Consider the following 21,273-nt stretch of genomic DNA (forward strand, 5'->3'; position numbering starts at 1 on the left):
ATTCATCCTCCATCTGAAGAGGCTTACACTGGGAAATCACACTCCCCAGGAGTCCTGGAGATATTACTGGGAGGAGGGGGAACGGGCTCCGAATTGGATTAGAGGGTAATAGTATAGATGGGGAAGGAGCGGGCACAGTGTTGATTTACTGCAGATCTGACGATTTTCTATTCAGCGTTTTACAGATTGAGGCTTTATGCTCCGGTATTCAGAGTTGTTCACAGCCCGAGATATGGAAGGCATAGACATAGTCTATGTCATACACGTGTCTGTGTATCCTCAGAGGATGTTATCTATCTGCTTTCCTAAGAATTGTGGCCTGTTCCATCAGATGCTAGATAAGGGCCTGGGGTACAAGGTACTGAAGTAATGAAGAATCTCTGCAGCGGATATTGTGGAGCGATTCGGACTGGGGCAAATGTCTGGTTTCAGACCTGCTGCAGGTTCTGAATAGTGAGTGCAGTAGCCAGTGATTCCTTGGCGGAGAATCCCAAATATATCAAAGTGTAGAGGCAGCACTCCAGATAGGGTTGAAAGGGGGTGACAGCAGGGACAGCAGAGAGCTCAGGAGCAGAGCACAGCAAGGAGAGGGTAGAACTCAGGAGCAGAGCACAGCAGGGACAGCAGAGACCACAGGTGTAGAGAACAGCAGGGACACCAGAGAGCATAGGAGTAGAGCACAGCAGGGGCAGCAGAGCGTATAGGAGCAGAGCACAGCAGAGAGCACAGGAGCAGAGCACAGCAGGGGCAGCAGAGGGTATAGGAGAAGAGCAGAGCAGAGAGCACAGGAGCAGAGCACAGTAAGGAGAGAGCTCAGGAGCAGAGCACAGCAGGGGCAGCAGAGCGTATAGGAGCAGAGCACAGCATAGAGCACAGGAGCAGACCACAGTAAGGAGAGAGCTCAGGAGCAGAGCACAGCAGGGACAGCAGAGACCACAGGTGTAGAGAACAGCAGGGACACCAGAGAGCATAGGAGCAGAGCACAGCAGGGGCAGCAGAGCGTATAGGAGTAGAGCACAGCAGAGAGCACAGGAGCAGAGCACAGCAGGGGCAGCAGAGGGTATAGGAGAAGAGCAGAGCAGAGAGCACAGGAGCAGAGCACAGTAAGGAGAGAGCTCAGGAGCAGAGCACAGCAGGGGCAGCAGAGCGTATAGGAGTAGAGCACAGCAGAGAGCACAGGAGCAGAGCACAGCAGGGGCAGCAGAGGGTATAGGAGAAGAGCAGAGCAGAGAGCACAGGAGCAGAGCACAGTAAGGAGAGAGCTCAGGAGCAGAGCACAGCAGGGGCAGCAGAGCGTATAGGAGTAGAGCACAGCAGAGAGCACAGGAGCAGAGCACAGCAGGGGCAGCAGAGGGTATAGGAGAAGAGCAGAGCAGAGAGCACAGGAGCAGAGCACAGTAAGGAGAGAGCTCAGGAGCAGAGCACAGCAGGGACAGCATAGACCAAAGGTGTAGAGAACAGCAGGGACACCAGAGAGCATAGGAGCAGAGCACAGCAGGGGCAGCAGAGCGTATAGGAGCAGAGCACAGCATAGAGCACAGGAGCAGAGCACAGCAGGGGCAGCAGAGCGTATAGGAGCAGAGCACAGCAGAGAGCACAGGAGCAGAGCACAGCAGGGGCAGCAGAGCGTATAGGAGCAGAGCACAGCATAGAGCACAGGAGCAGAGCACAGTAAGGAGAGAGCTCAGGAGCAGAGCACAGCAAGGACAACATAGAGCTTCAAGAAGGGTATAGATACCTAAAATAAGTTTGATGTTTCTATTATAATATAGAATTGTTTTCCTTACATCCCTTCTCTTTCCTTCCTTTGTTGAACTTGATGAATACAGGTCTGGTACAGGTCTTTGTCCTGTACCAGGACAGACTTCTTTACTAAAAAAAACATAATGCAGGGTTCAGTTCTCTAAGAAGGAAGTTTCCAAAAATGCAAACTAAAAACTGCAATATTTAACCCTCCCATACAGGGACCAAAACACGAGGCTGCAGAGGTCGCCTACACATCCAGACTCAGGAGCAATGTCATTATTTTGCAAACTGCACTAGAAACCTCATAGTTGATCGGTTGCTATTAGCGAAAACCCTGTTACCCCACACGTCTTCCACGTTACTGTGACTCTATATTTACTGTTGAAGCCAATTTCGCATCCTGATGTTCTTCTGCTGCAGATAAGAGATTTCTGTCGTTTCCCATTTGTGGAGGGAACTGGTTGGATATTAATTGAATAATCACAGAGTGCGGAGCTCCAGTAATAAGTTACAGCGCGGCGATAATAACAGCGTCTTTATCCTGGATAATGATCTGTAGAGAGAACTCGCTCTGTGACTATTTTTGTTCTATAATGTGTAAACTGGAATGAGGAGTACGTGTCCTACTTTCCCTAAATCCGCCTCCGTGTTTATTTATCTGACAAATACACAAAGAAATAAATGGAACGCGGGAAGGAACTATATAACTAATAATTCACTGGCTGGAGAATACGGCTTATCTCCAAAAGGAGAAAAAGGAGATTAGTGCAACACCAAGGCTTCGCATCAAGAGACTCCATCACCTCGAGCAGAAGCTTACACTCCGCAAGGGAGGAGGGGAAGAGGAGTACAGTCACTTTACACACAGGTTATAGGCAGTATAGTACAGTCATGGGGGAACCTTTCAGAGACCGAGTGCCCAAACTACAACAAGAACCCACTTATTTATTGCAAAGTGCACAGAAAAGTAGTTGCTTCCTGCTCTGTCACAGCTATCAATTGTATCAGCGTCCTGAGGACACCAATACAGTAGAAAGAAGGAGGAGAAATTTATACTTCTATAATCTGCTGCCAGTCACCCACTGCAGTGTGAGGGGTCTGTGCCTACCAGAGTGTTACCTTGCCCAGTATGGATGGGTATCAGGCTCCTTCTCGCTACCTCCAGTCTTCAGCTCCGAGCCCCTGGGATCTGTTGTGTCCTAAGGCACATTCATGCACCTCCTACAGAGGATGCAATGAACCCATGGTGCACTGAACAGCTTACGTACATATAGATAACAATATTGGGGCACATTTACTTACCTGTCCAAGGAGTTCACCCAAAGTGCATTGTCCGACGATAAAGCAATGCGCCGAGATTCGCTAAGATTGTGCGTCCGATATCCTGCATGCGTCGCTTCCCCGCTCAGGTCCGACGGAGTTCACCTTCTTTTTCCTGGTGCATGTAAGTGCATTGTCCGTGTATAATGCGCTGTGCGGGGAGTCACTAAGATCCTGTGCCCGATATCCTGCATGTGTCGCTTCCCCGCTCAGGTCCCCGGAGTTCACCTTTTTCTTCCTGGTGCATGTAAGTGCATTGTCCATGTATAATGCGCAGTGCAGGGAGTCACTAAGATCGTGCCCCCGATATCCTGCATGTGTCGCTTCCCCGCTCAGGTCCCTGGAGTTCATCTTCTTCTTCCTGGTGCATGTAAGTGCATTGTCCGTGTATAATACGCTGTGCGGGGAGTCACTAAGATCGTGCGCCCGATATCCTGCATGTGTCTCTTCCCCGCTCAGGTCCCCAGAGTTCACCTTCTTCTTCCTGGTGCATGTAAGTGCATTGTCCGTGTATAATGCGCTGTGCGGGGAGTCACTAAGATCGTGCGCCCGATATCCTGCATGTGTCTCTTCCCCGCTCAGGTCCCCGGAGTTCACCTTCTTCTTCCTGGTGCATGTAAGTGCATTGTCCGTGTATTATGCGCTGTGCGGGGAGTCACTAAGATCGTGCGCCTGATATCCTGCATGTGTCACTTCCCCACTCAGGTCCGACGGAGTTCACCTTCTTCTTCCTGGTGCATGTAGGGGCTTGGTCTTGCGTCACAATTTGAAATTTAAATCCCGCACTCAGTCCAAATCAGTCCAATCATCCGATGGCACAACCTCAAATTTGTGTCACATGGATGTCGGCGCAGCTGCGACAGAAAACAATAGGGTGCGGCACAATCCCAACGCAGACACTTGTTAAATACCTGTGCGAGCCGGGTAATCCCCGATAAATGTGCGAAGTCCGACGAAAGTGCAGCGACTGACCTTTAGTAAATGAGCCCCATAATCTGTATTCTGGACACTGATCATGGTGATGATGCCGAACACTTCCCCTACAGACCACATGTTCAGTTTATATGTGACTGAAGAGGGGACAGTTTCCCTTTAAAGCACAATATATGTGCAGACAAAAATGCAGAAAACTAAAGAAAATATATTCCACATTCATAAACTGAGACGCCTTATCTCGCTGGCTCAATGGATTAGGCCGAGCAGGAAACAGCTTCACATAAGATGCAAAAAAATAAAAAAACAAAAGAAAGTAAATGTAAAACTAAATCAACATTCACTGACAGAAGCTTCCTGCACCTCGGGTACCAAAACAGAGCCTGGCACCCGAAAAGAGGAGCACTGAGCGTCTTTGAACATACAGAGATTACAATGTATCATACTCTGAATGAAACATAAAGGTATTGTATCAGCGGGAGCTCATCTGCTCCGAACAGTGCAACGTGTATAATATAGGAAAGTGAATGAGGAAATAACCACAGAAGACGAGCAGTCAAGACATTTTACGGACCACTGTGCAGAGATCTGCAAAACGCACATTTCACAGATTTCCACAGATTGTAAGTTATATTTTACTTTGAGGATCCACAAATTATAACAGAATTAAAAAGTTCCCATAAGGCTGCACTCACATTGCATTTGGTTTTAACGATACATCGGGAGTATTCCCAACATGCCCTGACAACAGAAGTATCCCACTATAGGCTCATCATGTTCCTGCTGCCAATGCTCAGGGACGCTGTCCTCTTATGGTAGGGGTGATGTAATGTAGGTGTGTAATATGTAAAAGTGGGAAAAATGTGTATAAAGTGTCTTGATTAAAAAGAGATATTGGGGCACATTTACTAAGGGTCCGCAGCCGCGAATCCGTCGGGTTTATCCCGAATATTTCCGCTTTGCGCTGTATTTCACGGGATTGTGGCCGACTTTCGCGCAACAGAAATCGGGGGGCGTGGGCATCGGACAGCCCGAAGGATTCGGAAAAAACGCAGAATTTAAAAAGCCATTTGTGTCGCAAGATCAGCACTCACATACACCAGAAAAAAGCAGGTGAACTCCGGCGGACCTCGGCGCAGCAGCAACACCTGGTGAATATCGGCGCACGGACCTTAGTGAATCCCGGCAGAACCCGAATCAGCGTCGGAGAACTCGCCGCTGGATCGCGACTGGACCGGGTAAGTAAATGTGCCCCATTCTCTGTATCCAAAATGTCTTAACTGTGATCAGAAAGTGGATGAGAGGAAAATGTAATAGAAGGGCTTTAGGTAATTCCCTGAGATGGACAGGCTCTTCAAGGGATGAGTAGATTCAGACAGGTTTGGCTGGATCTTCAACCAAAGTTCGGCTCAGGGTCCCGAAGTCCAACACACAGTTAAAACCTGCGATGCAGGGGACCTAAGGAAAATGGCTTAACTGGCAGCACTTAAATGCTTAGAACCTGCAATCGGTACCAGCACCGATAGCGGTGGCCCCCTGATCAGCAGCCCATCACCCAGCCTTTCCGGGTGAGTCTGAATGCCCAAATTTTGGATTAAGTCTGGGTTTGAGGAGCCAACCCCACAATATTTGGGTCCAATCAACACTATACAAGACAGCAGAAAACTGATAGGACATTAGGCAAACAAGGTCTGCCCACCATGAACACTTTTCAATAAAGTGGCGTGAAAAACCTTCAAAAATTGTGTGGCCGAATACCAGGAACTGTGACTTTCTCATGCTTCGAAAACTGGGGTAAAAGGCAGGATGAATGGCTGTCTTCTCGTCACACCATGACTTACCCCAAGCAGAGTTGTAAATGCAGCTCCAGAGGAATAATAAAGACTAGATGTAAGGAGCAGAATAAGGAAGGTTGTGTACTATAGTTTCAAAGTTACAAAAAGGGATTTAACTTTCAAATTGTGTCGCAAGAAGAAGAAGGTGAACTCCAGGGACCTGAGCGGGGAAGCGACACATGCAGGATATCGGGCGCACGATCTTAGTGACTCCCCGCACAGCGCATTATACACGGACAATGCACTTACATGCACCGGGAAGAAGAAGGTGAACTCCAGGGACCTGAGCGGGGAAGCGACACATGCAGGATACCGGACGCACGATCTTAGTGACTCCCCGCACAGCACATTATACACGGACAATGCACTTACATGCACCGGGAAGAAGAAGGTGAACTCCAGGGACCTGAGCGGGGAAGTGACACATGCAGGATATCGGGCGCACGATCTTAGTGACTCCCCGCACAGCGCATTATACACAGACAATGCACTTACATGCACCAGGAAGAAGAAGGTGAACTCCGGGGACCTGAGCGGGGAAGCCACACATGCAGGATATCGGGCGCACGATCTTAGTGACTCCCCGCACAGTGAATGATCATTGGACAATGGACTTCGGGTGAACTCCGGGGACGGGGTAAGTAAATGTCCCCCATTGACTAACTTGCTGATTGATGGGGGTCTCTATTAATCTATTGTTCTCATGATCTTTGGGGGTTCCATCAGTAACACAATCAGGATGTTAGCCGCTAGCCACAGGATTTGTTATTATAGGACAACCCCCTTAACTTTACTGGGTTTCCATTCAGGACAATGCACTCCTAAAAAGAAGCAAGGAGGCATAAATCACTTTCATATCGCGCGGTGATGTATATTTTCAATTATGAGCTGTTCCCTGTTATTTTGTCTAGGTGGGAGATGGAGTAGATTTTCTTGGCCTCTGTGCCGCTGCCCTTGAAGTGAAAGGCATCCAGTGAGTGTATTCTGGAGCCGGCATTGCAAACCTTGAAATTAAACCGTATCATTCTCCTTCGTGCGGAGATCAAACTCTTATCGGAACTAATTAGGGAGCACAGGCTAAGCCCATCGCCCAGATCAAGAAAACAGTTTACACTGGAATATTCTCATTAACCTGTTTCTAATACTTGCAATCCACTTTCCACGCTGCAGAATTAATCTTGTGCTGTTGGGAAAGCCTCCCGTGGTTATTTATGAAGGTCTTACAAATAATTCCCTAATTGCTTGGAATTAGCTTGTTGACCATACAATGCTCTTGTGCCTTCAAGGTCACACACAACTTCTCCCAAACAACAAAAGCCAAACCCCTGTCGGCAGGACACAGGTGATGACAGGTGCGCTCTCTCTGGCCACGGTCCGGTCTTTAGAGTCCTGTGTGTCAACGGTGTGTGAGGTCCAATTATGTGACCAGGACAGAATAAAAGTACTGCCAGAGCCACACACATACGGCCACGGATATGTACTAAGCTTTGCGAATCAATGGATAGCGCAAGGGCAACAACATTCAGGTGCAGGGAGCCTAATGGTGGTGGCACATGTGATGTTTTGAACCCGTTTTTAGGCCATTTTAAACAGTCCGTTAAAAAACGCATGCATTTTTGACCGGTTTTCCTAATTACCTTAATTAAGATAATTGGAAAACAGACAAAAAACGTCAAAAAATGGATGTGTTTTCAAAAAAAAGGCCTAAAAACGGGTTCAAAACACCACGTGTGCCACCACCCTTAGGCTGGGAGCTGCCAGGTGTCTGCTACTATGGATTCAGCCACGATTTTGCTGTGGTAGGGGCAGAGCACAACCTTTACATTGCTGGAGTTAAATTTTGCAACAATAACTATACAATACATTAGAACTTAATTGATCCCCTCGGGGGGCGGGGGGGAATAGCTTTGTACATAATGGGGCAGATTTACTTACCCGGTCCATTCGCGAACCAGCGGCGCGTTCTCTGCGGTGGATTCGGGTCCGGACAGGATTCACTAAGGCAGTTCCTCCGCTGTCCACCAGGTGACGCTGCTGCGCTGAAGTTCCCCGGAGGGGCGCTGGAATGCCCTGAAGTTCACCAGCCTATACCTGGTAAAGGTAAGTGTAATTTTCGCGACACATTTTTTTTTTAAATGCGGCGGTTTTTCCGAATCCGTCGGGTTTTCGTTCGGCCAGGCCCCCCGATTTCCGTCGCGTGCATGCCGGCGCCGATGCGCCACAATCCGATCGCGTGCGCCAAAATCCCGGGGCAATTCAGGGAAAATCGGCGCAAATCGGAAATATTCGGGTAACACGTTGGGAAAACGCGAATCGGGCCCTTAGTAAATGACCCCCAATGTTCCAGCAGTTGTTACACACAGAGGCTCAACATTACAGTTACATACATACACATAGTTGCAAACAAACAGTTACAGGACAGTACAGGTTAATAACACCACGTTACATTACATAAGGTGAAGCCATTAAAGATGAAATCTTCAATAAATTCCACCCATTGTTAATCGCTGCGGGATTAGAAGGTCACCTGAAGCGATTTACTAAATTTTACTTTTGCAATGCAAAGCGTGATCTCTGTACCCCTCTCCCGACCCCATCCATTGCTAGAGCAAAATTACAACATAAAAGCCTAAAACGTACTTTTTTTCCTGACTGCGGTGGAAATCGCGGCTCCTCTGTGCTGTGTATCTACAGCTTTACATGACCTGTAACTTCTCAATCAATAGTGATTAATAGTCAGAGTAAGTTTTTATCAGAATAGGGTGCTGCCTCGTCCACTTACCTTGCCTCTTATCATGCTTCCTAATCTACTTCTCTAAAATTTCTGTAAATTTCATCTTGCAAGCAACTTGCTGAAATTCTACCAGATGTCAGATGACAAAGAAGTCTATGGAGAGTGGAGGCGGGAGGAATGAGTGACAGGAACAAAGTCTCCTCCCAGCAGCTGAAAGTGCACAGCAAACTGACAGACAGAGGGGCAGATTTACTATCTTCTTTTCACGGGCAGATTTACTTACCCGGTTCTGTCGCGATCCCGCGGTGCATTGTCTGACGTGGATTCGGGTCTGGCACGATTCACTAAGATCGAGCGTCCGAGTTCCTGCAGGTGTCGCTGCTGCGCCGAGGTCCGCCGGAGTTCACCTTCTTCTTCCCGGTGCATGTAAGTGCTTGATCTTGCAACACAAAACCTTTTTTAAATTCTGTGTTTTGTCGGGATCCGTTGGGTTGTCCGACAGCCACACCCCGCCGATTTCTGTCGTGTGCAAGCCGGCGCCGATGTGCCAAAATCTGATCACGTGTGCCAAAATCCCGGGGCAATTCGGTGCAAAACGGAAATATTCGGGAAACCCGACGAAAGTGTGCGAGATTCGGACCCTTAGTAAATGAGCCCCAGAGACTGCAGTTGCTGGAAAGTGAAGGCAACTCCTCATGCACACACAACACTTGTTTACTGCATAAATTAGTTGAAAGCCGACGTACGCTTCATTCTATCTTTTACACCAAAATCTAGCGGAAAAGCAGTTTACAAAGCCTTGGATAAGCACTGAGCGCCGCTCTCTAAATGAAAGGGAGAAAGAACGTTATAAAATGTAAAACTAAAATGCAAAAAGCGTGAAAAAAAATCTGTATGGAATCCAGGAGAAAAAAAAAGCTGGATATGAAGCAGAGGCATATGGAGGTGCGGGAGGAGCGCGGCCGCACCTGTTCTATCTGGATCCGATTACAAAGGATGAGAAGCGAAGCGTGGCGCGTTATCCGGTCCAGGAACAAAAATGACACCCGTGGAATCGCTGATGGATCAATTCATAATAAATAAAGTGAATGAATGATTTATAAACGACATATTTTATCTGTTTTTACTATATTTAGTACAACTGATGTCAGCAAAACGATGGAGCGCAGGGGGCTGATTCTTGGCATGGATGAGAATCTTCCACGTTGGTGGCTTAAAGGGAGCCTGTCAGCAGGTTTTACCCCACTAAACTACTAGTCCGCTCAGGTCAGGGATGAATTGTCCTTTATAGAATTCCATATTTTATGTGAAATTGTTGACCTCCAAAAAAATCTCAAGTCAAGTTTAGTGGTGGCAGGGGCAGTGTAAGTTTAGAAGCCCCGATCTTCTGTTCTATAGCACCTAGAAACATGCTGCTGGTGTCATATTAAAGATAATAATCCCATCTTTCAGACCAGGCATGTGGTGTTTTGGGCTTCAGAACTGGGACATACAGACAAATAATTGGAAGGAAATGGATCTTTATCTGCAGCTTGCTGTCTGTATCTGCCGGTTCTGCAGCTCACAAATCCACAAACTTTGATCTAAACAGATGAGATTCTTATCTTTAATATGCTCCTAGGTGATATAAAGCCAACAATAGGAGCCTCTGAATAACACTACTCCTGCAACCACCAAATTTGACTCATCTCATGTGAAAATGAATTGAGAAGATTCATAATTGCCTAATTTGGGGGAGATTTTTCTATTAGTAAATGGGTGAGATTGCACATTTAGACATTTCATCCCTGACCTTGGGGCAGTAGTAGTTTAGTGTCAACTATTTTTTTGGCTTTCCCTTGTGATATGCAAATATTGAAAGCTACTAGAGAGGTGAAGAGACCGCCGCTGTAGCAGGGTGTGGTACAAACCGAAGAGAAGTTTGCGGGACATCCATGCAGTGCCGGCACCCGTCTACTCATGAGGCCGCTGCATCCTACTACTGGCCTCATAAGTCTAATACAAGTCTGAGGACTCACTACATCTGGTAGTGAGGAACATCATCATAGTAATCGGGTCCTGGTGCGAAACGATGGAGGGAAGTTCAGGCAGTGCCCTAATTAAGGACACCCGACTTACAGACGACCCCTATTTAAAGACTGACCCCTCTGCCCCCTCTGCCCTCTGGTGACCTCTCTGGATGTTACTATAGTCCCAGACTGCAATGATCAGCTGTAAGGTGTCTTTAATGAAGCTTTATTGATAATCCTTGGTCCAATTACAGCCAAAAATTTTGAAACTCCAATTGTCACTGGGGCAGAAAAAAATGTTTTGTCTGTATCCACAATGATAAAATATAAAGTTTCGACTTGCATACAAATTCAACTTAAGAACAAACCTATGGAACCTATTTTGTACGTAACCCGGGGACTACCTGTGATTTATTTTTGGAATACTGCTTTAACTTCAGAGCCAACATGTTCCCTAATCGCTTTATCGAGAACCTCCAGATACACGTCGTGCAATAAGAAAAACCTCCGATTATTTGGATTATTACAGATGGCTGAAGTGCTGGGTGACAGGGCTGTTCTGTGCAGGAGACGGATGGGGTGCAGCCATTTTCGTTGTCTCTCCTGCCATACAATACAATGTGCCGTCCAGCCGCCAGGTTGCGCAGAATACCTGCCTGCCTTTATTACGCTCCAGATGAGCAGAAACTCAATGAAATTCATTAGGGAGAACAGTCTGATTTTTTTTTTTTTCCTTCCTGCGGATCAAATATTTGGATTTGGTCTCCGAATCCATCACAGACCACTGATTAATCCTTGTAAAATGCAGATCTTGAAAGGCTATTAACCTCCAATGCACAGCAGTCCAGGCCAGGAATATATCAGCTGCGGTGTGTGCATGGTAATAATAATAATAGCGCAGAATATCTGCTGTAGCGCTGTGATTTGTGAAGCCCCCTGGAGAGCGGCAGAGATATGGGAACAGCTTTGACATTCCGGAGCCATTTAGAAGATTCTGCAAAAGAAAGATGTGCAGCGGAATAATGTGGAATATTCCTCGTAAAACATGTCATTAGGAACGGGTCTGATATCTGCAAGGTGTGAATGGAGCTGCTGCAGGATAAATAAGGGTTGGTGAGAATACCCAGGAGGCGAGATGTATATTTAGCCGAGCGCTCTATCTCCTCTGTGCCTGGTTTACTTCATCGCCTCAGGACAACACGGAAGAAACGACATCTCAAGGTATTTGGCCGGCAAGGAATCAAATAAACATGTTCCTGGCTAATGCCATTAGTGCCGGAGACGCAGCCCTCGTCATGTTCTTATCCCCGGATGATGTCATTCTCCTCCCTCAGATCTCCTGCTGCAAAAGATCTCAATGTTATACTGAAGTATGCACTCATTTAAAGGGGTTCTCCAGGATCTATTCAATTATTGATCAGCTAACCCTATAACAGGTGATCGATATCAGATTGGTGAGGGTCTGCATGAAGCCGTCACATTCATTCTGCTTTCCAGGCCATTGCAGTCACATGATCTCTAGATGGGGCTGAGCTGCAATACCAAGCACTGCCACTTTACAGTGTGTGGCACTGTGATCATTAGAATGTGAAGATCGTGGAGGTACAATGTATCAGTTCATATCCCCCACATCGGGCTGGTATTGTCCATCTATCCTGAGGGCAAGCAACCAGTAGAGATGAGCGAACTTCCGTGTTTGGGTTTGGCATTTGGGTTCGGCTGCTTGGGTTCGGTTGCCAGATGCCTAGCTACTAACCATGGCCACTATTGGCCAGAGGATCTCCCCAGTGGCGTAACTGGAAACTGTTGGGCCCCGGTTCAAAGTCTGTGCCAGGCCCCCGACTATAATGTGTGGTATAGTAATAGCCTTCTCATATGGGAAAGTGACACCATAAGGGCCCCCGAAACCTCTTGGGCCCAGGTGCGATCGCAACCTCTGCACCCCCTAAAGTTACGCCCCTGGATCTCCCCCTGGCCAAACATAACCATGGCTAGTAATACAGCAATACAGGGGGAGTTCTCCCGGCCAATCATAACCATGGCTAGTAATACAGCAATACAGGGGGAGTTCTCCCGGCCAATCATAACCATGGCTAGTAATACAGCAATACAGGGGGAGTTCTCCCGGCCAATCATAGCTATGGCAAGGGGTGTTCATTTGCCAAATTGGCTACTTAGCAGCCGAACCTGCATGCCTACATGGAGTCTGATCATCTCTTGCAACTAGTAATAAACCAGAATAAATCATTAATATAAGATCCATTAAACAGAAGATTTGCAGATTTCCATCTCACAATGAATCGAATTGTTGATGCAGCATAAAGGGCTAGAGCACAGAGCCCTACAGACACATGGATGATCAGTGTGACCGGACCTTCCTCAATCAAAACCAATAAAGAAAGTGACACGAGGGTCTGTTTTTCTTGATCTTGACTTCTGTAATGGCCCAGACATTATGAAATAATGCTCCTATTAGATGTTATGTGTCCCATAGAGACTGATCACCTCTGTGCGCCACCTGCTGTCTATTGGTGGTAATTGCAGCTGTATAATGTCTGCCTGAATAGGAATGTTTGCACTCTGACCAATAAAATGTATTTATTTATCCATTGTTAATTACCTATGTTACAAAGGTCCTGGTTGGATGAGCTCTGAATTGACCACTCCCAAAGGAAGTTTATAAAACCCTTTGTGGCTGGAAAGTTCTTGGTCTTTGCTGAGATAGAGCCAGTCTAGAGAGAGGTGAGTGCTCCCTGCAGACTCCAGGCCTGTTACTGCAGGGTTCTACCTCCAAGAGCCTGCCATGCTGCTGCAGCCATCCATCCCTCCAGCCTGCAGCCACCTATACCAGGCTGTGAGTAACCTCTGCCAAACACCATCCAACCAGCAACCTTGGACCAGGGAGAACCATCATTCATCCACAGCATCTCCCTCTTTTCTTGCAGTCTACCTGCCGGATACCTGCCCGGCGTGGACTATAGTATTGTGGGGACACGTGGCGCCTTAGGGGGGGGGGGGGTAATCATTTTGGGGGTATATAGAGATATGATGGTGAAGATAAGATATGGAGGGAAGGGTAGAGAAGGGGGGGCTGCTGCGGACCCTGTGGCACGCAGGAGTACCTGCGGTTTAATTGGTAGGTAGCGATAAGACAGAAAAGTCCAAAGAAATACACAGGTAGGTATGTATGCGCTGCCCCTACAGCTAAAAATGTAATATAGAGGTAAACTCCAAAAGAGTGTAGGAATTTTTTTTAAATATAAAGTTTATTTTTTCAGTGGCGGATGACGCGTTTCAAGGACGTATTGTCCTCTTCATCAGGTCCATAAGCATACTACACTAAAAAGACATCGAACAAGATAGGGAGTGGGGGAGGTGGTACAAATAAATAGAGTAAATAAATTCATGAATACGTACAAATAGAGTATAAATAGAGTGAATAAATATGTACAAAAATTCTTAAATTCAACATAAAATTCAGCAAAATGCATAGAGCCTTATAAAATTTCAGCAAAATTCATAGAGACTTTGTAATATATGTATCTAGTTAAACATAAGTGGTAAAATACATAGTGATGATACTAGACAAATCTGGAAGGTGTGGCTGTCATGGATGACAAAAGGTAAGGGCTGGAATGGTTAGGTATCGACAATGAGGCTTACCTGAATATAATGCTTTGGGGTATATCAGAGAGGAGTACTGTTTGAAAAGTGTTGCACCCACAGTTAAACAACTGTGGGTAGTGAAGAATGATGGTAATAGGTAGGGGTGTGAGGAAGGAGAAGAAGGGAGAGCTAGGGGATGGAGGTCCGAGTGGACCGGTACTTACAGTTGTCTGGCGAGTCGTGCGCGCTGCTCTCTGCAATGCAATAGCAGTGCGGGGAATACGCCGGGTTTTTAAAATGGCGCCTGAAAGTGGCGCATGCGCGGAGCGCCCGATTTTTGACGCATGCACAGTAATCCTTGTGGAATAGAGCCTAGATGGATGGCGGTGGGGAGAGGGCGGGGAATGGGGAGGTGTAGGTTGGTGGGGGGGATATGAGCAGGATGCATAGAAAGGGAATAAGGGGGTATAGGGCAGAGTATATTGGTGGGTATAAAAAGTACATAAAGAGAGGCAAATACAATGTATACATTAAGGCTGATGTTTAGATGTTTAGATAATTTCCCGGACAACCTGTAACCACTTTCCAGGGGGGATAATTTCCCGGACAACCTGTAAAAATCCAATGAACAATGAGGTTTGGCTAAAAGCAGCTTTTAAATAGTTGGAAATATCAAATATTTTAGTATTTTCCCCAAAGATAAAAAGTTGCGTTCGCCTTCCATTATGCGCTGTAACGTTCAGTCCCTTATTGAGTTTTTTTCCCTTCTATTGCTCATGTAAGTGCAGTAAATCATATTTGTACTTTGCTTGTAGCTGGAGATGTGGAGTTATTATTGGGGAGAGCGCTGGTTACGGATGTAATTGTCAGCGCTCGGTTTGATGGCGGCCGCTCACTTTGGCGAGGGAGCCATTAATAAAGCAGCAGAACTGCGGCGGATATAATTGGATGTAAACAAGAGGCAGCGCCGGACGCTGGATGTATATGCAGAGAGAGAAAACATGTGATGTCACCGTCCTGCTCCCTCCGTAGCCCCTCCGAGGAGCCTTTCCCTGCAGGTTCTAGAAGCTGCAATTGTTACTTGTGTAGCACAACAGATCCTGACGATAATTGACTGCAATAACGGGCTCACATTTTTCCTGGGAGAGAAAGCCGCGGTAATTTGCCAGCATAATGAGCAGGTTACAGCAGCACAAATGCAATGTTTTTCATTCAGATTCATTTTCATAAGCTACGTGACGTTTTACAGCCCCAAAACCTCGCTTAGCGCTGTTTACTGAATTAACAATCGTGTGAAATCGCTCAGTAAAACTTCTGTGTTGCGTCTTTGTGTGGGGGACTATTGTTTTTATACCTGGATGATATGACAATTTGGATTAGTAGGTTGGGATACATCCGGCTTGTGCAGAGTATGACCACCAAATCTTATTTTAAAGGGATCTGTCAGCAGAGGTAAACATACAGACAGACAACAGCCAGTGTTATGTAATGTCCCTGGGGAGGTCTGTAATCAGACCTCACACTGCTGTGCTCTGTGCTCTCTGCAGCCAGTCTTATGTATTGTCCCTGGAGAGATGTGTAGTCAGACCTCACACTGCTGTGCTCTGTGCTCTCTGCAGCCAGTGTTATGTATTGTCCCTGGAGAGATGTGTAATCAGACCTCACACTGCTGTGCTCTGTGCTCTCTGCAGCCAGTGTTATGTATTGTCCCTGGAGAGATGTGTAATCGTCCCTCACACTGCTGTGCCCTGTGTTCTCTGCAGCCAGTGTTATATATTGTCCCTGGAGAGATGTGTAATCTGACCTCACACTGCTGTGCTCTGTGCTCTCTGCACCCAGTCTTATGTATTGTCCCTGGAGAGATGTGTAGTCAGACCTCACACTGCTGTGCTCTGTGCTCTCTGCAGCCAGTGTTATGTATTGTCCCTGGAGAGATGTGTAATCAGACCTCACACTGCTGTGCTCTGTGCTCTCTGCAGCCAGTGTTATGTACTGTCCCTGGAGAGATGTGTAATCATACCTCACACTGCTGTGCTCTGTGCAGCCAGTGCTATGTATTGTCCCAGGACAGATGTGTAATCAGACCTCTGTGTATGTTGTTAGTAGCAGCAGTACAGTGATATATGGATTTATATTCCACTTTTTTTGCTGCACTTTGTTCATGCTGCAGAATTGTGTTGCCCGTCAGTAATAAATGTGGCGCAAAAACTCTTGACTAAGCAGTAACAGCCGCTTTAGGTGCACATTTTTCCGTCTTGTCGGACACAAAACTGGCGCAGACACTTTATAAACACACGTACAAGCAGTTTCCATGTTCTTTTCAATGTAAAGTCAGACAGAAAACAATATAATAATAGTGTGGACTATATCGGAACAATAAAGAAGTTTGTATCTCACTAGTTTAGGCACAATATAAGGGTCCTAGTGATTGCCCCCTATAAGGAAGGTCTCGTACACACAGCGCTGCCTGTAACGCATCCTCAGCCTCATTGTGCATGCGCCTGCATCGCCTCCTGCTAGACATTTAGGTAACATTACAAAGACTTCCATTTTCACCCTGGCACAGGCTCCCCGCGCCCGTCACCATACATTCTGTCTTTTATTAATCCCCGTCCACCCATCCATACCTGGGCCGGCTACAGAATCTTTAAGCATTTGACAATTCCCTCCCTCCAAACCATCAGCATGTTACTTGTCAAACTGCATGAGCTAAATTGAAATAGTCCTGTCAGTAACATTAAATCAAACTTTAATGCAGTGTCCGTGAGCTGCAGCCAAGAATTGTATATTGTCTCTTTCTCCATTTCCTTTCTCATTCTCAGAGAATGATCGGAGACCCGGCGTGCATAGCAAATAACCCGGAGCGGCTGACACCCACTGCACTCATCCGGGAGCCACCGCTGTAACGTGAGACTAAGGGAAGATGCTCTGAGCAGGTGGAAATGCAGGAGGTTTATTGGCAAATAATCACAATTACCTTAATATGTCATCAAATATTTGATCTGACGTAAGTTAGTCATCCTTCATTGTGGATGTGGTTGGAAGGTGACAGTGTTCAGTAAGATGGACCCCAAACTGCATTTACATATTGGAGGTTTAGGTTGGTGATCTAGTAGTCCTAAAAATCCCAATAGGTTCCCAGTAAAAAAACAAAATCTTATAAAGTGATTAAAACAGATTAAAACCATCAAAGACTAGGAGATGTACAATCGCTGTGCATGATATGTTGACAAAGCACAAAATGTCTTAATTCTGTCTAGTTGAGGCTCTCATCACGAAAGGCAAGGTAAAAACAAACCCAATGAGATTCCTGACGATTGTCCTCAAATTATGGAGAAAAACAACTTATTTATAGCCTGAAGAGACACATTTACGTAATCATCGTATACCTGATGCAAATGAAAAGGTTTTTGTTGCTTTTTGCAATTCCTTCTATAATAACGTGCGCTTGGCACAGGGTGCTGTACGCGGTTATGGCTTATACAATTACAGGACACATCAGAATGGGTTCATCCTTATGTTACTGGGTTTTAGTATTCAGGACATTAGGGTCTGGTGCTGGTTTCTCCTCTTCATCTTTCCTTGATTCTTTGGTCAATTTCCAAGTCCGTTTGGTGAAGGAGAAGATTTTTGCCATCACATTGCAAATGGACTTGGATGAAGGAGATCGGGTCCCCTCTGTCCAAGTGCCGCATATCAGTTGCCTCTATGGTACAAACACCCTCAGTGTGATTATAATCAACCTTTAGAGGGATCTTCTAGGCTGATTTACCTCCTCAATCAACTACTAATGACCTCTCCGTAGGATGTGAGTGGCTCTGAACATAGCATATAACATAATGTCGCACCTCCGCTGAGTGACTAGCATTGTCCTCTCCATAGGATTCTAACAGCTCCGGCCAAAGGATATAAGATATAATATCACTCCCAACGATCAACTACTAATGACCTTTCCTGGGGATAGGAGCCCCTAAAAACACTTTCAATAAACCCAAACCCCATAAGAGGCTTGGACTATGATAGTGGACAGTAATCACATCCAATGTAATGAGACAAGACCTACCTCACATGGGACGACACGGACGAACTTCACCGATTGATGAGACGTTCTGAAGAGATAATCCTGTGTTGGAAAAGAAAAGACAGAAGGTTAGTGAAGGGGATCCAGGCCGTCCATAAATGAAGACAATAAGAGACACATGACCAATCCTGCCCCAAAACGTGTAAACGGTACCAGAACCTTCCAGTGTCTTTTTTGTTTCCATGTTTTCGGGCAATCAGCCCCAACTATGGGCCATCAACAAGTAATCTCCAGGCCCTGGTGTCACAATGGCCATTACTCAGCCCCATCAGGTGACACTATAAGACATCGCTCTCTGGTACCTGCTGGGGTCTCCCACTGTACAGAGAGGATACAATTTATCCATCTTTTTTAAATGTATAGAATAAGGGGCGGCTATTCACAAATAACAAATCACATTCTGTTTAGAATTCAGCTATAAAGGATCCAGTACGAATAAGATGCTCCTCACCATGTAAAGATTCCTCTATGAATGATATATTTTAGCAGTCCTTGTACCTCTGATCCTGGAGAAGTTGTAATTCTCTCTCTATTCCTCACTAGTGATGAGCGGACCTGATAAGGTTTGGGTTCGGCCACGGTTTGAACCCATCGGTAACATCAGTGACATTATCCCAGGTGGTAACTGGTAAAATGCACTTAGACTGACACTCCCTGTGATACAATTAGGGAGCTCCGATCCGCACCAAAATGGCGGCATATAGTGGTGCATGATTTAAGTTCCACTAGTGACATTTTAAGAAATAACACCATGGGGCTTATTTACTAAGGGTCCGCGGATCACATTTCCGGCGGACTTCCCGACGTTTTCAGAATTTGTGCTTTGACAGGTATTTAAAGGGGGATTGTGTCGCACGCAATCGGATTGTGACGCGGCACAATCATGCGACAGAAATCTGGGGGGGGCCATTGGACGATCCAACTGATTCGGACTGAGCGCAGGATTTAACTTTCAAATTGTATCGCAAGACAATGCACTTACATGCACCAGGAGGAAGAAGGTGAACTCCGGGGACCTGAGCGGGGAAGTGACACATGCAGGATATCGGGCGCAGGATCTTAGTGACTCCCCGCACAGCACATTACACACGGACAATGCACTTACATGCACCAGGAGGAAGAAGGTGAACTCTGGAGACCTGAGCAGGGAAGTGACACATGCAGGATATCGGGCGCACGATCTTAGTGACTCCCCGCACAGCACATTATACATGGACAATGCACTTACATGCACCAGGAAGAAGAAGGTGAACTCCAGGGACCTGAGCGGGGAAGCAACACATGCAGGATATCGGGGGCGCAGGATCTTAGTGACTCCCCGCACAGCGCATTATACACGGACAATGCACTTACATGCACCAGGAAGAAGAAGGTGAACTCCGGGGACCTGAGCAGGGAAGCGACACATGCAGGATATCGGGGGCGCAGGATCTTAGTGACTCCCCGCACAGCGCATTATACACGGACAATGCACTTACATGCACCAGGAAGAAGAAGGTGAACTCCGGGGACCTGAGCAGGGAAGCGACACATGCAGGATATCGGGCGCAGGATCTTAGTGACTCCCCGCACAGCGCATTATACACGGACAATGCACTTACATGCACCAGGAAGAAGAAGGTGAACTCCGGGGACCTGAGCGGGGAAGTGACACATGCAAGATATCGGGCGCAGGATCTTAGTGACTCCCCGCACAGCGCATTATACACGGACAATGCACTTACATGCACCAGGAAGAAGGTGAACTCCGGGGACCTGAGCGGGGAAGCGACACATGCAGGATATCGGGCGCAGGATCTTAGTGACTCCCCGCACAGCGCATTATACACGGACCATTCACTTACATGCACCAGGAAGAAGAAGGTGAACTCCGGGGACCTGAGCGGGGAAGTGACACATGCAGGATATCGGGCGCAGGATCTTAATGACTCCCCGCACAGCGCATTATACACGGACAATGCACTTACATGCACCAGGAAGAAGAAGGTGAACTCCTGGGACCTGAGTGGGAAAGCGACACATGCAGGATATTGGGCGCATGATCTTAGTGAATCGCGGCAGATGTGCATTCCAGTTGGACAATGCACATCGGGGAACGCACCAGGGACGGGTAAGTAAATGTGCCCCCTTGTGTTACTGGCAGAAAGAGAGTGAGCAGAACCCAGACCCAAACGTCTGACTGAAGTTTGTGTATGGGGACCTGAACTTGCAAAGTTTGGCACAGACCAGAACTCAAAACTAGTCCTCACCATTAGGACTCTTTCAAATAATAAATGTTTGTTTCCTCTGATGTCAAACGAGGGCTTGTAGGTCTATTTCTGCATTGTATTTTCCACACATTTTTACAGTTTTCTACTTCCTCCTCCACAAAAATGTCATGAGTACAGTATGTCATCCATTTTTTTGCCACAAAAACAGGAGCCTGGCTTAAATGAAGTCTTTGGCTTCTTGCCTCAATTTAAACTTGTCCGTGTGATGATTTTCTGGACATGTGCGATGTATCTAAGCAACAGAATCCAAAAAAGGGCCAAAAAACTTGTAAAACTGAATGAGACATATAGGGGCTTATTTACTAAGGGTCGCGGATCACACTTTCATCAGACTGTTCGCTGGTTTGTGGATTTGCGCAGCTTTGGCAGGTATTTAATGGGTTTGCGCTGGATTTGTGACGCACACGATCGGTTTTTGGCGCAGCTGCGCCGGCTTTCATGCGGCAGAAATCGGGGGTACAATCCGACTGATTCGGACTGAGTGCAGGATTTAACTTTCAAATTGTGTCGCCAGACCAAGCACTTACATGCACTAGGAAGAAGAAGGTGAACTCCTAGGACCTGAGTGGGGAAGCGACACATGCAGGATATCGGGTGCACGATCTTAGTGACTCCCCGCACAGCACATTATACACGGACAATGCACTTACATGCACCGGGAAGAAGAAGGTGAACTCCAGGGACCTGAGCGGGGAAGTGACACATGCAGGATATCGGGCGCACGATCTTAGTGACTCCC

At 46.7% G+C, this 21,273-nt stretch overlaps 1 protein-coding gene across 1 annotated transcript in view; it reads right to left on the bottom strand.

The window, feature by feature from the left end:
- Positions 1-21,273, bottom strand: part of PTPRF (protein tyrosine phosphatase receptor type F) — a 697,698-nt gene that overhangs the window by 472,325 nt on the left and 204,100 nt on the right. The window contains exon 2 of the mRNA XM_072128566.1: positions 18,247-18,306. The gene's annotated coding sequence lies outside the window, so the exon portion shown is untranslated. The remainder of the gene's footprint in view (positions 1-18,246; positions 18,307-21,273) is intronic.

Source organism: Engystomops pustulosus, chromosome 10 (genome assembly GCF_040894005.1).
Source record: "Engystomops pustulosus chromosome 10, aEngPut4.maternal, whole genome shotgun sequence".
Taxonomy (NCBI): domain Eukaryota; kingdom Metazoa; phylum Chordata; class Amphibia; order Anura; family Leptodactylidae; genus Engystomops; species Engystomops pustulosus.